At 38.6% G+C, this 20291-nt stretch overlaps 1 pseudogene; it reads left to right on the top strand.

Moving 5' to 3' along the window:
* The first annotated feature begins 3125 nt into the window (after positions 1-3125).
* Positions 3126-15300, top strand: LOC128099567 (transcription factor Spi-C-like; annotated as a pseudogene).
* The last annotated feature ends 4991 nt before the right edge of the window (positions 15301-20291 follow it).

Below are 20291 nucleotides of genomic sequence, written 5' to 3'. Positions count from 1 at the left end.
AAGGACCTATATGACAAGAACTTTAAGTCCCTGAAAAAAGAAATTGAAGAAGATGTCAGAAAATGGAAAGATCTCCCATGCTCATGGATAGGCAGGACTAACATAGTAAAAATGGCAATCTTACCAAAAGCAATCTACAGATTCAATGCAATCCCCATCAAAATACCAACACAATTCTTCACAGACCTGGAAAGAATAATACTCAAATTCATATGGAAAAACAAAAAACCCAGGATAGCCAAAGGAATCCTGTACAATAACACAACTTCTGGAGGCATCACGATCCCTGACTTCAAGCTCTACTATAGAGCTACAGTAATGAAAACAGCTTGGTACTGGCATAGAAACCGACATGTGGACCAATGGAATCGAATTGAAGACCCTGACATTAATCCGCACACCTATGAACATATAATTTTTGACAAAGAAGCCAAAAGTGCACAATGGAAAAAAGAAAGCATCTTCAACAAATGGTGCTGGCAAAACTGGATATCAACATGTAGAAGGCTGCAAATAGATCCATATCTATCACCGTGCACAAAACTTAAGTCCAAGTGGATCAAGGACCTCAACATAAATCCAGCTACTCTGAACCTGCTAGAAGAGAAAGTAGGAAGTAGTCTTGAACGCATTGGCATTGGAGACTACTTCCTAAATAGAACACCAGTAGCACAGACTCTGAGAGAAACAATCAATCAATGGGACCTTTTGAAACTGAGAAGCTTTTGTAGAGCAAAGGATACGGTCAACAAGGCAAAGCGACAGCCTACAGAATGGGAAAAGATCTTCACCAACCCCACATCTGACAGAGGACTGATATCCAGAATATATAAGGAATTCAAGAAATTAGACATCAAAATGCCCAACAGTCCAATTAAGAAATGGGCTATAGAACTAAACAGAGAATTCTCAACAGAGGAAACTCAAATGGCCGAAAGACATTTAAGGAATTGCTCATCATCCCTAATCATCAGGGAAATGCAAATCAAAACAACTCTGAGATACCACCTTACGCCTGTCAGAATGGCTAAGATCAAAAACACTGAAGACACCTTATGCTGGAGAGGATGTGGAGCTAGGGGAACTCTCCTCCACTGCTGGTGGGAATGCAAGCTTGTACAACCACTTTGGAAATCAATATGGCGCTTTCTTAGAAAATTGGGAATCCATCTCCCCCAAGATCCAGCTATACCACTCTTGGGCATATACCCAAGAAATGCTCAACCACACCATAAGAGCACTTGTTCAGCTATGTTCATATCAGCATTGTTTGTAATAGCCAGAACATGGAAACAACCCAGATGCTCTTCAACTGAAGAATGGATAAACAAAATGTGGTACATATACACAATGGAATACTACTCAGCAGAAAAAAACAATGGCATCATGAGGTTTGCAGACAAATGGATGGATCTAGAAAAAATCATCCTGAGTGAGGTAACCCAGACTCAGAAAGACAAACATGGTATGTACTCACTCATAGCGGGATACTAGACATGAAACAAGGATGAATTGTCTGCTACTCACATCACCAGGGAGGCTACCCGGAAAACAGGACCCCAAGAAAGACACAGGGATCACCCAATGACAGAGAAATGGAATGAGATCTACATGAACAGCCTGGACATGAGTGGGGGTAATGAAAGGCGAGGGTCGAGGGAAAGAGAGCTTGGGGGAGCGGGAGATCCCAGCTGGATCAACAACAGAGAGGGAGAACAAGGAATAGGAGACCATGGTAAATGAAGACCACATGAGAACAGGAAGAAGCAAAGTGCTAGAGAGGCCCACAGAAATCCACAAAGATACCCACACAACAGACTGCCGGCAATGGTCGAGAGACAGCCCGAACTGACCTACTCTGGTGATGGGATGGCCAAACACCCTAATTGTTGTGCTAGAAACCTCATCCAACTACTGAGGGATCTGGATGCAGAGATCCATGACTAGGCCCTGGGTGGATCTCTGGGAGTCCAATTAACGAGAATGAGGAGGGTTTATATGAGCGAGAATTGTTGAGACCAAGGTTGGATAAAGCACAGGGACAAATAGCCAAATGAATGGAAACACATGAACTATGAACCAATGGCTGAGGGGTCCCCACTGGATCAGGCCCTCCGAATGGGTGAGACAGTTGATTGGCTTGATCTGTTTGGGAGGCATCCAGGCAGTGGGACCAGATCTTGTGCTCATTGCATGAGTTGGCTGTTTGAAACCTGGGGCCTATGCAGGATTGTTTGGCTCGGCCTGGGAGGAGGGGACTAGACCTACCTGGACTGAGTCTACCAGGTTGACCTCAGTCTGTGGGGAAGGCTTTGCCCTGGAGGAGATGGGAATGGGGGGGGGGGGCGTTGGGGGGAAGGTGAGGGGGACGGGAGGGGGGAGAACAAGGGAATCCGTGACCGATATGTAGAACTGAATTGTATTGCAAAATAAATTAAAATAAATTAAAAAAAAAAAAAAAAAAAAAAGAATTTGGCAGTGAAAAAAAAAAAAAAAGAAAGGCAGGTTTCATAGGGCTTTTGGTGGATAAAGAGCATTTGAAAAAGTTAACACATGCCAGAAAAGAAAACTAGAAGCACACTATTAGTGGGAGCATTGTATACGCCACAGTACTTTGCTTTTCTGTATATTAATTATTTTGTTGCTGTTTGCACATAAAAAAACAAAATAAACTGTGATTACAACTCCATGGAACATGGATTCCAAGTGATCATCACAGTTAGTACTTTTACTGCATGAAAAATGGATAAAACACTCAGTAATGTCTTTACTTATTCTCAGTGTTTCTCATCCTGATTCTTGATTGGTGGATACATCATGATATGAACACTGCCTGACAGAAAGATCCATGCTGTTTAGAAGTGCTATTCAAGACATGATATGCTTTTATTTAATTACTAAACAAGAAACCTAAGGCCTTGATTTTACTATCATTGTGACAGCATTGAAAAATTTTAAACATCCACCTTTTTTGTCTCCACTGGGGCTACTGGAAATGACTAAAACTCTATTTTCTACCCAGGATAACTCACAATAATAGTGTGTCTCATTATCTTTCCTTGAGTTCTCCCAGAATTTTTAAGACAAAAATTCAGATGAATTTGAAAGGTAGAGAGAACATGATAATGGGGCTGGAGAGTGACACAGTGAAAAGGTACAGTCCACAGTTGACCAACCACAGAAGTGAGTATTGGAGATAACTCCTATTAATTTGGAAACACCACACCACAGAGCCATTCCACCAGAGACAGAATGGTATATTGATGCATTGAGTCTTACAAGCCAATGGAGAGTTCTTTTAGTTTGTCTCACACAAGCACAGAGAAAAATTCTGTCAAATGGAGTTTATCTGGGCCACACTGAAGTGAGAGAGTCCAGTAACCATGGCATGGGCAGAATTATTACATCATCTCCTATCCATTGTGATTCAGAGTGTTTGTCCAAAGAAGAATTCAGGAAATCACAGGGAGAAGTACAGCTTTGGCTAAATGATATTAAATGAGAGTCTACATGTGGTCCAGGAAAGCAGAATAGAGGGAAGTGAGTACTAACAACACAGCTTGAAAATGCTCAGTGTCTGATTCAGTCTAAGCTAGGCTGCAGTCTTCATGCGTTCTCTGAAATCATCACAGCACAGTAGAACTAAGATGGCCATATGCCCATCAGCTCAGGACAATCACAGTTCACACTCAGTCTGTTCAATCTCTTTAGTGTTTTAAGTTACAAAATAAATTATATGGTCACCTTACCAACAATCTGTTTAAATAAGAAGAAAATAAAGGCTTGAGTTGTCAAGAAATTGGGCTGAATTTGCCTATATTAATGGCAGAGTCAGATTTTAAATCTACATATTCCTTATTCTGAAGCCTGTCTTTTTAATAATAGGTCATACTTGTTCAAAATTATCTTTAGGATATATAGTTATGGGCTTTATTCATCTATATCAAAAGACCTAAAATTATTAATTACCTATTCTTCTGTTAGCTACACATACTATTGTAGCTATCCTTATTAACATCAAAGAGGGCCTATGGCCTTAATAATAAATAGCCCTTACATCACCAGTACTATTTTGCCTCAGTAATTCAAATTATGGATGAATTCACAGCCGAACTACACCAAGGATTATACAATTTTACCATTAGTGTCATTTTAACAAACTTAGCCAGTCTTAACAATCCACGCATCCATTCACTGTCAGTGAACTATTTGTGAGTTTTATCATGATTCTCTTGATCATTTGCACTTTATTCCTAACAAATCTTAATATATTTATTATGGTGCAGTGCTCTATAACCTCTACTCACCAATTGCAGTGGAGAATTTGTACATCAGATAAGCTATAATGCAGCCTGAGAGACCAGCTCCCAGAACTGCACCAGGGTTGCAAGGAAAATGCCTTCAGAGTAGCAGAACTATAGAAATATTTATCTGTCTGAGGAAATAAAACTCATACATGCACTGAGGGTTATACACTTTATTCTTTACAGCTCTAGTTCTCCAGCTCTAATTCTCCAGCTTCTACACAGCTTATATACACATTCAACAGCAAACTTTAGGCAATAAAAAAGGTTGCAAAAGCTCCATCTGAGGGTCATGTTGCATTACTTGAGTAAACAATAAGGGACACATGAAAAATAAACTTGTCAGCTTTCTGATTAGTGGAGAGGAGTTCGACTGTAATGCTGTCTCCTAAGGAGATAGCCTACAAGGGGTTATAGAGGGAAAAAGCTAAACTATTGAGAGGTCTAAGGAAAATATAAAGAAGTTATGTACAAGTCTACATTCCTTAAGTGTAACTAACAATATAGACTGACATTATGTGATTAGCAAAACATAAAGGTGTCAGTTTCTCTTACAGCTCTAATGGGCTACACAGTTTGTGAGTAACCATGGCAACCTGGGGGAGGCACGATGTAAAACAAGGGGTGAAGGTGCATGGTGCCGAGATGCTTTGGCACTTTCCAATAAGGACTGACATTGAAAATTGTCCCAAGTATAAAAATACATTTTCTTATCCTGCGCACAACCCCAGAGCACAAGGAGGGAAACTTTTAACTTTTTATTCAAGACTGTGAGGCCAGACCACCCTCTACAGTCCTGGCTATTTGTTGTGAAGCCTTTCACACAGTATCTGATCATAACACTGCTTCTCTCTGGACTAGGTTAATTGGTTAATTGCTTTTTCCTGTTATCCACACAAATTTTAGAATTTAAACATAAAGAGTTAGTTAGCTGAGTCTTGAATTTTTTACCATACACTGAGATTAGAAGTTCGTGCAGATTGCTAATTGCTAAAGAATCAGAGTAGGGAATTCTGCTGGTCCATGTTATCAGCTAGACCTGGCAAGAGAAATTGGCATAGAAATTTAGGTCATTTTTGTGTATAAAAGACAGGCTTCTAAGTTTCTTACCATTTTGTGGAACAAAGGTGTAGCCATAAGTTTTCTCCAGCCCTGCCCAGCCCACGGGTCCTGCAACCACTTATAAAATAATCACTCAGAGGCTTACATTAATTACAAACTGCATGGTCAATGACTTAAGTTTCTTGACAGCTACTCTATCATCTTAAATTAACCCATTTCTATTCATCTATGTTTTGCCACATGGCTGTGGTGTTACCAGTCTGCTGGCATGTTGCTCTTTGGGCAACAGGCTGGCGTCTCTTCTGCTTCTGCCTTTCTTCTTCCTCTATCTCTCTTGGATTTCCTGCTTGGCTATAACCTGACTTGCCACAGGCCAGAGTAGCTTCTTTATTAACCAATCATAGCAACACATATTCACAGCATACAGCTAAAAGGATTAACTATGAAGGCTTATTTTTTTCACCAAAATTACACAGACTAGGAAGAAGTCATCCTTCTGTCAATTCACAGGAATGACAGTGCTCAGTAAATAAGAAACACACTGCCAAGAGTTGTGGGAAGAACCCCATGGCTATTTTAAGGGAGAATTATGGTAGTACACAAAAGAATTATGGACAGAAGTCAGTTATTCATAGGCAATAGTCTCATAAACCTTGCTTAATGAGGTTCCTCCATCAGAGAGCTGTTCATTTGGTGAGTTGACCTTATGAATATCAGTTGTCTACTGCAGGTTCTTGTGGACCCTCAAAAAGCTAAATTAACCCATCCTTTTCACAAGAAAGTACTTTATTATCTACACACAGTTACAATTTTATTTACAAATCTTTATAAAAACTCTACTTCAGGTATCTGTAACACTTCCACTACATGAACTTTGAGTTTTTGTATGATTCTTGTATTAAAATTTACCTCAAATCAGAAAGCAATCATCCCCAATAGACAATGAATCATTATTCAAAGTAGAAACATAACCCCTGCCTTTAAATGAGATTACTTCTCAGTAACTATACCAGTAGTATTATTTATCACAAGAGAATTCTGTTTATGATATAGACACTTGAACATAACACCAAGCAATATTTAATGTTTACATACATTCCTTATTATTATTCATCCTAAATCATTGCTAGTGATTTGTTTTAACCCTTTGGTGATGGGAAAGAGTATCATTCTTATTGTTTTAGAATCATGGGAGTCCTGTTATTCTTATTCATTGGGTGATAATATGGCTGAATAGATATTAACACTGTAGTTCTACAAACTATTTTATACATGCATTGAAATGCTAGGTTTGTTTTATCTGTAGCATGATTTCTTATAAACAATAATTCATGAGAATTTCTGTATCCTTTTTAACATTTGAAGAGTCACCTACAAATTGTTGTACTTTTAGCAACAACTGGAAAATTAACTAAATTTTCAGCATTGACTACTCTCTACAATAGAAAATCTCACACCAATATCAGCCCTGCTTTCCTCCAGTATTAGACTCATAGCAAGGACTTTTGTGGCAATCCATTTTTATCCTTTATTAAATGACAAGTCAACATTCCAAACCCTCATTGTATGCAGCTGTCTTAACAATATTATTCATAGCCATGTAGGCAGAGTTTTTTGTCGGGGCTGCTGGTCAGCTCTGTCCCACCAGCCAGCTCCCAAATAACCACACAGAGATATTATTAATTATAAATGCTTGACCAATAGCTTAGGCTTGTTGATAGCTAACTTTTACATCTTAAGTTAACCCATATTTCTTATCTAAGCTCTATCACATGGCAGTACCTTTTTTCGGCATGGCATGTTCATCTCCTGCTTCCTCTGTGTCTGCCTGGTGACCCTCATCTCCTTCTTCCTCCCCATGCTTGCTCTCTTTGCATCCTCAGGTTCCACCTAACTTCTACCTGCCTAGCTATTGGCTATTTAGCCTTTTATTAAACCAATCAGAAGGCACCTTGACAAAGACACATCTTCACAGTATACAAAAAAAAAAAAAATTCATAATATTTTCCCTTTCTTGCTTAATTAAATAGGTTTTAACTTTAGCATAGTAAAAATTATATGTAACAAAAACAGTTATCAAGTAAGAATAAAATTTATAATATCCACTTCATTTGTATATGGCAAAATTAGAGAAAATCCTCTATTATCTTTCTTATCTTGTGAGTCTAAAGTTTTATAGCTAATTTTCCTTTTATCATAACAAAGGAAAATTTTAAGTCTAATTATTTAGTCTTTAATTCCATTGAAGACCCCAGAAAGGTGTAATAGTACTTAATGACAGGGACATCTGACTGCCTGGACAGGCACCCAAAGTTCCTCTGCAATATTGGGGCATCCAACTTTGGCCTGCAGGTGTGGTACATCTGACAGACATTTTTGAGAAGCAAGGAATTTTGGAGGACTGTCCTACCTTGTATTGGTAAAGTTTGACAGTTGCTCTCCTTTGTGTCTTGCTGGTCCAGTTTGGACAGCATACTGTCAGTAATTGAAGCAAGGGAAGTTTCTTGCCCAAATGGCTAGCTTTTACATTAAGAAAGCAAACTCCATATGGAGGTTTTTCAATGCCCATCATCTTCTTTTGAAGTAAATTGGTGCCACAAATGTGTTTCAGTGTCATGAAAAGCCTTAGGTTATTAAACACCTTAAATGCCATATTCTGTACATCTTTGAAGTGTTTGAAGACATTCCATCTATCTAAATATATCTGTTTAACCTTGAAAATACCTAATATGGTAATATGGTTATTATAGATAATTAACTATTAACCTATATATATCTTAATTATACATTACATTTTTAAATGAGCTGCCTAAGCACAATAGTCCAAACAAGAGTAGAAACATATATACAGTATAACAAAAATAACTTTAAATTTGTATCAATAAACCAAAATCCATGCCAATGTAAAATAATTTGAGATTAATAGTTGCTTTTTAGATTAAAGTAGATTCAATAATCTACCCTTTTATTCCATCATTTCTATATTATACCCCCCTTTTTTCCTTTAGAAGGACATCTTTGAATTTAACTTATTCATTTAGCTTTTTTTCTGACCATAACCAATAACACCATATAACAAACCCCCTTAAATGACAACAAACATCTATAGTCCATCTTTGGGGAATAGGGGTATTTTTTTTTCTCTAGACTGTTTGTTGTTTTTGAGGGTGCTGGCATCTTTGGAGGGGACACTGAAAAAAATCAGGATTGTGGTCAAGTCCTGGCTGGAGTAGTCTGTGAGGCTGGGCTGTCTCAGCCATCAGCTTTGAAGCTATTTTGGATACAGAACTCTGAGGGATCTGTAACAGGGCCACTCTGAGATATTGGATCACCTGGATCATCTATTTTCATTGGTGTTTGGTTCCCTTGCTCTGAAAATATGTCAAAGGTAACATACATATTTGCATTAACACAAGTATGGAATGTGTGGTATATGCAAGTCAATTAAAGGTGATTTTTTGCTTTATATTTGAACAAGTAAAATATATGTTATGTGCCTTGTAGTTATTTTTAGGTTTACTTCTATGTGACTGTAGCCAGGATTTTCAGGGGGTCTTCCCTGATCAAACCTGATCATCTTCAAACTTGACATAGCCTTTCATTTTCCATGGGAATGAAAGCACAACCTCTTCCCCAAAGCAACATATCTTTTGACTTCCATTTTGAAGTCAAGATATTTTTTAAAAATGTGGGTTGGTTTAACCTAGCAGTTTTCATAATCCAATATCTCTTAGCAGCTGCTATTCCTCATTCATCAGCAATCAAAACTTTTGAAGACAATACAATAACATACAGGACCCAGACTCCCCATGTATTTTTCATCTTTACATGGCTTTTTTCCTTTATATTATTTTTAAAGACTTTATTACTTTTAAACTATTTTTTTCTATGACTGTCTATACCCTTTTTCTTTTCTCTTCCAAGCCTATGTATGTAGTTAGGGTTTTCCTGCCTTGCCCACAGTCAGGACAAATCTTTGTCACCTGCCAGTCCCACAGCCGTCAGACCCAACCAAGTAAACACAGAGACTTATATTGCTTACAAACTGTATGGCCATGGCAGGCTTCTTGCTAACTGTTCTTATAGCTTAAATTAATCCATTTCCATTAATCTATACCTTACCACATGGCTCGTGGCTTACCGGCATCTTCATATGCTGTTTCTCATCATGGCGGCTGGCAGTGTCTCTCTGTCTCAGCCTTCTACTTCCTAGCTTTATTCTCCTCCTTGTCCTGCCTATACTTCCTGCCTGGCCACTGGCCAATCAGTGATTTATTTATTGACCAATCAGCAACATATTTGACATACAGACCATCCCACAGCACTTACCCTTTTCTGTTTTTTTTTTTTTTTTCAAAAAGGAAGGTTTTAACCTTAACAAAGTAAAATTACATATAATTTGGGAATTTGGGCGTAGCTTCTCTTACTACTTCCTGCTGGAGGGGGAGCTGTATCTTATGGGGATATAAAGAAAATTTTAGAATTATGGAATAGTCTATGAGGGTGTATCGTCTGAGCCAGTTGCCTTCAAATCATTCTGGATGTTGGATCCTCTGGGCCATGGTGTCATCGGAGACCTTTCAGGGGGTCTTGGCTGGTCAAACATGATGTATCTTAATCTGGAACAAATCCATAGCCTTTGGCTTTCTGTGGGAACAAAAGCAGAGTCTCCTTTCCAAAGCAACACATCCTTATATCCAAATTTTGAAGTCAAGGTATCTTTAAAATATACATATTGGTTTAACTCAACATCTTTTACGATCAAATGTTTTTCTGCAGTTAAAAATCCCAAAGACAACACAATCCAGATTCTCTGTGTAATATTCATCTTCATGTGGCTTATTTTTTTATATTAATTTTACTGTCTCTTTAAAGACTATTTTTTAAAACTATGTATTTGTTTATATAACTGTATATATCACCTTTTTTGTCTCTTTCAAGCCTACGTATCTTTTACACACATTGTAAACTATTACATCTGAATCTGTCTTATTGTGAATCTATTGCTTTAAACTGCAGCAGCTGTGGCTGCTGGCTCTGCCCACCTCAGCTTCCCAACATGGCGGTGGTACGCTTACCGCCAGCTCTGGGAGCTATTGTGGGTTTATGCTTTTATCTAAGCAGCCTGTAGCCCAGAAACCTCTTTTTTTGTTTTGTACTAGCAAAGGCTAAATCCACCACGTAGCTTAATGTGCCACTTGCAGAGACCTCATTCCCGCCATACGGCAGGTCGAGCACACACGCTAGGAACCCACCAGTAGCTCAAACCAGCAGCTGCCGCACATTTGAGAGACAATTAGGAAGCTGTTTTTAACTTTGTTTTAGAATCTTTTCTCAGGTTTTAGGTGGAAACTCTTGCCCCACGTTGGGCGCCATTTGTAGCTAGAGTTTTCCTGCCTTGCCCACAGTCAGGACAAATCTTTGTCACCTGCCAGTCCCACAGCTGTCAGACCCAACCAAGTAAACACAGAGACTTATATTGGTTACAAACTGTATGGCCGTGGCAGGCTTCTTGCTAACTGTTCTTATAGCTTAAATTAATCCATTTCCATTAATCTATACCTTGCCACATGGCCTGTGGCTTACCGGCATCTTCACATGCTGTTTCTCAGCATGGTGGCTGGCAGTGTCTCTCTGCCTCAGCCTTCCACTTCCTAGCTTTATTCTCCTCCTTGTCCCGCCTATACTTCCTGCCTGGCCACTGGCCAATCAGTGATTTATTTATTGACCAATCAGCAACACATTTGACATACAGACCATCCCACAGCATATGTACATTTTTAAAAACATTGTAACCCACTTAGAGGGTTTTTGGGGGGAGAGGGGAGGTCTGGATTTGTCTTACTGCGTATCTATAATCTTTTCTTTCTACATGAGCAAAACTTAAATCTACCATGTGGCTTAGCTCAGGGCATGCTGGCAGGGCTTACACTGATGGCTCAAGCCTGCAGGCAGCAGCTGTGAAATAACTTTCTGAACTGTGATCCTCATGAGAGACTGTGGGACTAGGAAACAGTGTTTGGCTCCATTTTTTGTGTGTTTGGAACCTTTTCTTAAGCTTTTTTAGATTTTATGTGAATATATGTGGTCCCATGTTGGGTACCATTTGTAGGCAAAGTTTTTCATCAGGACCACTGATCATCTCTGTTCCACCAGCCAGCTCCCAAATAACCAAACACAGACTTCCTATTAATTATAAATGTTTGGCTGGTAGCTTAGGTTTGTTGATAACTAGCTCTTACATCTTAAATTAACCCTTATTTCTTATCTACACTCTATCACATGGAGGTACTTTTTTTCAGCATGGCATGTTAGTCTTTTTCATGTCCACATACATATGTTTTTAAAAGACTTACTATTTTATTTCTAAGGATACATATTTACATTGTCAATATAATCTAAAAAATAGGAAGCACAATCAAAAATATATCATGCACTGCTTTCTCATTAATAAGAGAAAGAATACTACTTACTAGAATACCATAGAATATCATTTTAATATGACAAATGACCTTAACATTGAATGTGCCAATATGTCACACACCAATAACTACTTCCTACTAATTGGATTCATTGCCAGTTCCCAAACAGCTGTATGACAGCAACATGAAGTGCTTTTTTTGTTATTTGGGGGTCATCTTGATTTTTACCCTTACAAATAGTGATGGCTGTCCTTGGTTGTCAACTTGACTACATCTGCAATTAACTAAAACTCAAATGGCTGGGCATACCTTTGAGGGATTTTTTTCTTAATTAAATCATTTGAAGTGGGAAGACCCACTTCTAACCTGGATCTTTGAGGTGGGATGATACACCTTTAATCTATATTTTTGAGGTGGGATGATCCACGTTTGATCTGGGCCACAAATGCTGCAGAAGAAATAAGCTCTCTCTTTTTGCCTGCTTGTTCTCACTTTTGATAGCTAGTCCACTCCTTCACTGGAATCAAAGCCTACTTCTTCAGGATTCTAGCATATACTGAAGATCGGCTGAGACTGAGACATCTAGCCTCATAGACTGGATTCTTGGGCCTTCCATTCATAGGCAGCCATTATTGGATTAGCGACCACAGCCTCTAAGCCATTCTAAAAAAATCTCCTTTCAAATACATATATGTGTGTACACATATATATGTATATAGAGAGACATTTTATACATAGAGAGAGATTATAGGTAGATAGATAGATGGATAGATAGATATTCACTTTTAAAGTTCTGTTCCTCTAGAGAAACCTGACTAATATACTAACATTAGTGAAAACTAACCTTTTTCAATACCTTGTAATTTGGAAATATCTTTGTAGAATTCTTGATGTTAAACAATATTACTTCATTAAACAGCTTTTGAGTAAGTAATTATACCAATTACTTTAACAGCTCTCATTATTACCCTTGGCTTTATCAGAGCCAAAGAAGTTAAGCTAATAATCTTTCCTCTCACAACTAAATTATCTTCATCTATGTGTAACCTCTCTAACCTCCTAAGCCTTTTCCAACTGTAGTTCACCAAAATCCATTATTTTAAAAGTTTATCATCATTAAAAATACAGCATCAAATCTTGCTGTGACTGGGAAAAGTGATCCCTAAAACTATTCAAATATCTGCCACAACAATCACATCAAATCAAAATGAGTAGACTTTATTCCCTTTCTTTATTTATTATATAACTTTCTATCACATTATCATTTAATTTCAGTATTTTAGTAGCAGCAAAAATACTTAAAAATAAATAAATAAAGACCAGCCAGCAACAACTAGTAATCAATTCCTTACATAACACAGGGGTACTTATAGCACACTCATCAAGACCACTTTTTTCACCCCCATACATTACTCAGTCTCCCATATTTTTAAATTCAGCAACATATATCTCATTATAATTTTCTAATTACATGACTATGGCCAACTCCAGGGAAAACCCTAATACTAGCAGTCTTCAAATCACTACATTTGACCCTATAACTCAGAATATTCCTCTGTTGCCACAGTATATTCAAATACCATTCACACACACCCAAACTAATTAAAATATGATTAATTCTTTATTTAAAATATCCACCAAACATAATACAAAATCACCATTAATAATCACCATGCGTTTCTGTAATTTCTACATGAACTACTAAACTATGACTATGTATGGCAAACCACCATTGTTCTTCTATGGAAACTTTAATGACCAACATCTGAAAAACTTGCCTCTCATCAAAACTAGTAACCACTCACTCACTGATTTACTATCACTGTCTAATATTTCAATATTTATAATTGTAATTTTTCAAATTTAAAAATTCTAATACTTCAATAAATTGGGTTCCTTGGTGGGCATCTGTTTAATACTGTGAGTGATCCGGGCCTTTTCCTGGCAATGTACTGTATGTGTAGCACACACAAGAATGGTGGCCATCTATGGCCAAGAGGTCAGCTATGAATAAATCACTCCATATCTTCACACAAGTGAAACTTTCATATTTTTCATCTGTTCATTTATCCATGCAAGACAAGGATTGCACTGTGGCTTATATGCATTTCTAGAAACCAAAGGAACCCTGGAATTACATTTAGTATTTCAGTTATAGTGGCATCATTTATAGGCTGTGTTCTATTGGTATGGCAAATACTCCTTTGGGGAGCTACTGTTACCACAAATCTTTCATCATCTGTGCTTAGTCAAGTAGCTCTGAGGATTCTCAATTGATAAGATTCCTTTAACACTTCTTTGACTTCCATTTTATTTTTCCATTCGGTGTTACAGTCTTGGTAATCATTCACCTTTGATGAAACAAACTGAAATAGCCCATCACAATAAATTCCAAGTCAGACAAAACCTCATTCCACCCTTGTTATACTGCTAATGGTATTTTGGGCCTCCTGTTTGTAATTCAGGCCTACTTTCACCAGTATTATTCTCTCCTGATCTTTTATGAGAGACAGATAACTATACTTCTGCCAATTCTCTTAACATTAAACCATATTTCTCTTTGCTAATGCAATCTTACACCTATTCCTAATAATGTGAACATTTTGTATTTCATGAAAAGACATACTTTTAAATTCTGTGTATAACTTTGTACAAGCACACGCTGTGTTGGACAGAACCAAAAGCCTTGTGCCTGTCAATAGGTAAGTGCTTTACCACTGAGTTTCACCCTCAGCCTAATACTCTACAATTAATTAATGAACAAGGACTTGCATTGAGCAAGCTGGGTCAAGCATTTGAAGACACTTTTGAAGTATCGAGACAGCATTCAATTGGAGAGCTTCAATACTCCTTGGAAAACAAAAATTACATAACTTTCATTAACCATTATCCTCAGGTCAGAGGCAATTTCAGCTGACATGAGTGTCACCTACAAAGGAACCTGCTTGTAATAGGAGAAGTATAACAAATGGTTTTTAGAACTGTAACTGAAAGATTCCATCAATCCCTGCAGAACATAACTGAAACCCAGCTATAAAACCTGTCCTTTTCCAGCAAAGGGGAGGAAAATTCAGGAGGAAGTTTTGACAGTTGGAATACCTTTAGGAATCCCTGTGCAGCTCTAAGATGGCATCTCGTATTCAGTGGGCTGACAAAACCAAAGGCATCTTTCAGTATATATGTATATATATTAAATATATATATTAAAACAATAACAACATGAACAAAGAAAAGCTTGCTGAACTTTAAGTGAAAAGAAAAAGCAACCAGAAGGTCACGACTTACCAGAAGATGGCCAAGCTCTAGGGAAATACACCAGTACTGGGGAAATGCCCCAAATCCAGAGAAAGCTGACCTGCCAGTTGAGTGGGGCTATTCTCCAGAGACTCTCTCCATCTTACTTCCACCCACAGTATGCCCAGCCTGGTCAGGAATATCTCAGTTTAAACCACTGGAATGCAAATTACTATGCATATACAAATGACCGTGAGCTGAGCTACCTCTGCTTCTAACTGAACTCTCCCATTCCTTGCTTTACTAGCCTCAGAAAACTCCAAGGTTCCGGATTTTTTTCTAAAGCAAACAGCTGCTCTCTCTATTCACAGGTGCCATACCTATAAATAAAAAACACCAGGGAAAACTGTGCTGAGCATGTGCAGACTTTGCTTGGTTGTGACAATGTTTTAGATGATGTTTACACTATCTTGGTGTTAAAAGGAACCTAAAGATGTTTGAGAAGGATGCTTATGAGTTATCTGCAGATTCCTTGCTATTTATAACAGACTTAGTATCCATGAATTGTGTATCCAAGGACATCCTGGAGCCAGTTTCCAAGACGTGCTGAGGGAGAGAGAAGTAACACGAGGAACACCCCAGTTAATGTACTTTTTGCTTTCTGTAAAACAGAATGCACTGCACTAGTAAGTAATTTTACGAGTGAACAATTTTACTTCAAGCATTCTAACAATTGAATGTATAGACTAAATTCCTCTTATTACACAAACACTTTTTCTTGTCAGTTTGGGTGATTTTCTAGGGTTATTTGGTTGTTTGGAGAGTGTTTTGCTAGGCATCCCAGACTGACCTTGAATTCATGGGATAACAGGTATGTACCACCACACCAGATTTACACATCCTGTCATGTACTCAGAGGAAAATTCACTCAGCATGTACTTAACAGCTGTTTAAAAAAAAAAAAACTATGATACAGAAGTCGAACCAAAGTGAATTCATGGCTCTAAAAACCACAGTGGATTATCTATTTTTATAATATCCAACCTAATAGGTGTAAGGTGATTTCATTTTCATTTTGATTTGCATTTTCCATTTATAGACATGAGTATTTTATTTTGACTTTTTGTCTTGAGGCAGTTTTTCACTATGCAGCCCTGGCTGCCCTGGAACTCACCAATTCAGCACCTCTTAACTCTCAAGTGTTGGGATTAAGGGTGTGTGCCATCACACCTGGCTAGTTTTAGGTCTTATGTTTTAAGTCTTTAATCCATTTTGAGTTGATTCTTATACATAAGGGTCCATTGTCTGTCTTCTGTATTGAAACTGTCATTTTTGATTATCAACTTGATTGGATTAACGAATGTCTAAAGAGCTGGGGTTGACTCAGGCCTCTAATTCCAGCTCTTTGGGAGGCTAAGGCAGGAGATTGTCTAGTTTTAACTGCCAACTCTACACAACCTAGAATCAACTGGAAAGAGAATCTCAATTGAGAAATTATGTAGATCAAGTTAGCCTGTGAGCATTTCAATGGGGGGCACGTTGTCTTGGTTGTTAATTGATCCACCCACTGTGCATGGCACCATCCCCTAAGCTGGACCCTCAACTGTATGAGTGAAGAAATCTAGTAAATAATGACTCAAGGATAGATGCATCCCTGAAAAGCCCTTCTCGCCATGTGTGACAGCACATGAGAGCTGTATCAGTGGAGTTCCCTGTATGACTTGCAGGTAGCTTATCTGTGTCTCCTGTCTTCAGCAACTGTGACCCTTGTGGAGTTTGTGACTCTTTTAAGCTTTGAAATCTTCCAGAGCCTTGCAATTTTTGTTTACTTCTTGAGACTTCTAAGTTTCCTTTACTTCCTGAGTCTTAATGAACCTCTAACCTAAAGGGAATATTGCAATTTAGAGGAAGTCGCCAGACAGTAGAGATCTTTCCATTTAGCTGTATAAGCTTTAATTATGTTTATTATGCTTCATGGTTTTTAGTAGACAGATCCTTTAGATGTAAATGATTGGTTAAACAGTTATTCTATTCTTAGGCTGTTATAGGTGAGATTATCATCTTAATTTCTTTGTCAGTTACTTTGTTGTTTATGGAAATGCTACTGATTTGCACATGTATGTGTGTGTGTGTATGTGCATGTGTACCTCTGTTGCTAAGGATTGAGCCTAGGGTTCAACACATGCCGGGCAGTATTGAACCACCGCGTTACAGCCTCAGCCCCTGCTGTTGTTTCTTTAAGTTTACTTTCTATTTATCACTTCTAACTAGGCATTTGTTGCTGCTGCTAGCCTCTTTAGAATTTTTTTTTTTTTGTAAGATAACGAGCTTTGGTGAGGATGTGGAGAACAGGGAACTCTTACACTGTTGGCAGTAATGTAAGTTAGTACAGGAACTATAGAAAATAGTGTGAGATTTCCTCATAAAACTTAGAGCTACCATATACAGTACAATATAGCAATCCTATTCTTGGTTGTATTCCCAAAGTAGTTGAAATCACCATGCCAAAGAGATCACTCTGATGAGACATGTATGTTTATACAAGCATATACATATTTAACCTTAAAATAACTAAGCAGACATGAAGGTAGAGGGATAACTATTAGGAAAGAGGAAAAGTAACAGTGAGAGGAAGGGAAAGGAGAAAAGAGTGAATATAATAAAAGTTAATTATATACAATGTGATGATTAATCCTGATTGTCAAGTTGAATGAATCTGGGATCAAGTCAACTACATACATGCCTTTGGACCAGGTCTGTGAGGATGTTTCTAGGAAGGATTACCTAGGAGTTGTTGGGGGAGATCCTCCCCTGAACAGAAAGCTGAGGAGAAAGCAGGGATTCTTGCTTACCCACCTTCAACCTTGCTGGAGTGTGCATCCACACTGTTGCTGCCACTGATGCTAGCCTTTGCCGCCATCAGAACCCAGATGTGGCGTTCTAATGTGAAGGGAAGACTAGTGGCTCTCCGGAAATCCTGGGGTCTTCAGCACAGATTGAAACTGCCAAGGCATCCAGTCTCGGGGACTGGGAAGCTGCTGGCTCAGCATCTCTTGACAGCATGCAGACACCCTCTCTTGGACGACCCAGATCATACCATGTAACACAGTCTAATAAATCGCCTTTGTAATATATGCCCATTCTATCACTTAAGTTCCTCTAGAGAACTCTAACAGACACACATAAAAATATAATAGTCCTATTGCTTTATTCAATTAATACATGCTAATAAAATTTAAACATTATTTGCAACAAAAACAGTTTAATTCTAAAAATTCTAGTATAAGATTCATTGAAATATATAGTTACAAAGATTTGGGGATACTTGGATCATAGCTTTAGATGTTTATATAAAGTACTGTTGTGACTTGAATGTGAACTGTCCCCCTCCCATGTTTGAGCAATTGATCCCGAGCTGATGTTCTATATGAGAACACTGAAAAACCTTTAGGAGGTAGGGCCTCATTGGAAGAAGTGGATCACTGGGGTGGTACCTGGAGTCTCCATGGTCAGCCTCCACTTTCTGTTCACTCTCTGTTTCTTAAGTACAGATACAACATGACCAGTAAGGGTTGCATGAATCCTAATTGGTCTTAAATAAAAACCTGGAGCCAGATATTGGGGTAAATGCTGAAAGATCAGTAAAGGAGCCAGCCACTAGAGAGACTTCTTACCTCAGCCTGAGAGGGGCCAAGCTTCTGTCTCCACCCACCTTATCCCTTCCTCTCTCTGCCCAGCCATATCACTTCCTGTTTCTGCCTCCCAAGTGCTGGAATTGAAGGTGTGTGCCACCACTGCCTGGCCTCTAGTGACTAGCTCCACACTCTGATCTCCAAGCAAGATTTATTTGTAAAAGCACAAACAAAATATCACCACAAGTGAGCCTCCTGCCCCTGCTGCTATGCCCTCCATGCGTGATGGATCAAATCCCTCAGGAACTGAAGCCAAAATAAATTCTTTCTTCCATGAGTTGCTTTCATTAAGATGATTTATCACAGCAATAGATATATAACTAAGACAGCTACTGTTTGAATGTTATTTCTTTTCTAGTTTTTTTTTTTTTTGAGGCAAGTTTTCTCTGTGTAGTTTTGGTGCCTGTTCTAGATCTCTCTCTGTAGGCCAGGCTAGCTTCAAACTCACGGAGATCTGCCTGCCTCTGCCTCCTGAGTGCTGGGATTAAAGGCGTGTGCCACCACTACTCAGCTCTCCCGTTGATATTCTTAACACTCTGTGAGTAGTAAGTTCACTGGGTTCCAAAAGTAGTTGACCTTGATGTTGTCACCCTATTATAGTATTATTTAGAATGATTCAGTGGTTAGCACTGAATCATTAAGGATAGACTAATGTACTAAGTTTTAAAGTACTCTTACAGAATTTGAATAAGTAATTAAAGTCAATAAAGCCAGTGATGAAATTCTTAACTTGAATACGCAGGAGAGCACTGTGTAGAAAGGCACAGACTGATCAGTGATGGTTAATGCTGGTTGTCAACTGAACCACATATGGAATTAACTAAAACCCAAGCAGCTGGATGCACCTGTGAGGTATTTTTCTCAGTTGGATTATCTGAGGTGGGAAGACCTACCCTAAATCTGGACCATCTGAGGTCAGAAGATGTACCTTAAATCTTGTCTGCACTTTCTAGTGGCAGCCCACATAAAAGGGCATGAAAGAAGAAGGCTCTTGCTGCTTGCCTGCCCACCCTTAATTTGCACTGGCAAGTTCATCTATCCTGCATAGCTGAAAGCTTTTCTGGTCCTGCCCAGCTCCCACAGCCCCCTGGCCCCATGGTCTGGCAGCCACTCAGACCCAAGTAAACACACAGAAATAATGGGTATGTTGTTCTGTATGCTATGAGTGAGTGTTGCTCTGATTTGGTTGATAAATAAAATGCTGACTGGCCAGGAGCCAGGCAGGAAGTATAAGTGGGATAATCAGACAAGGAGAATTCTGGGAAGAGGAAGGCTGAGTCAGGAAATGCCAGTCTGCTGTCCAAGGAGCAGCATGTAATGGCACACAGGTAAAGCCACAGAACATGTGGCGACATATAGATTAACAGAAATGGGCTGAGTTTAAATGTGAGAGCTAGTCAGTGATAGGCCTGAGCTAATGGCCAAATAGTTTTAATATGATATAATTTAATATAAGCTTCTAAATGATTATTTTATAAGCAGCTGATGGGCTGGGCAGGACCGGAAAAAAGTTCAGCTACAATCCTGTTCCTGAGTCATTCTTTTGCTGGTGTGAGAACCCACTTCTTCAGGAATCC

The sequence above is a fragment of the Peromyscus californicus genome, unplaced genomic scaffold (assembly GCF_007827085.1).
Source record: "Peromyscus californicus insignis strain IS unplaced genomic scaffold, ASM782708v3 Scaffold_6__1_contigs__length_162567912, whole genome shotgun sequence".
Lineage (NCBI taxonomy): Eukaryota > Metazoa > Chordata > Mammalia > Rodentia > Cricetidae > Peromyscus > Peromyscus californicus.
This window is presented reverse-complemented; position numbering and strand designations above follow the sequence as displayed.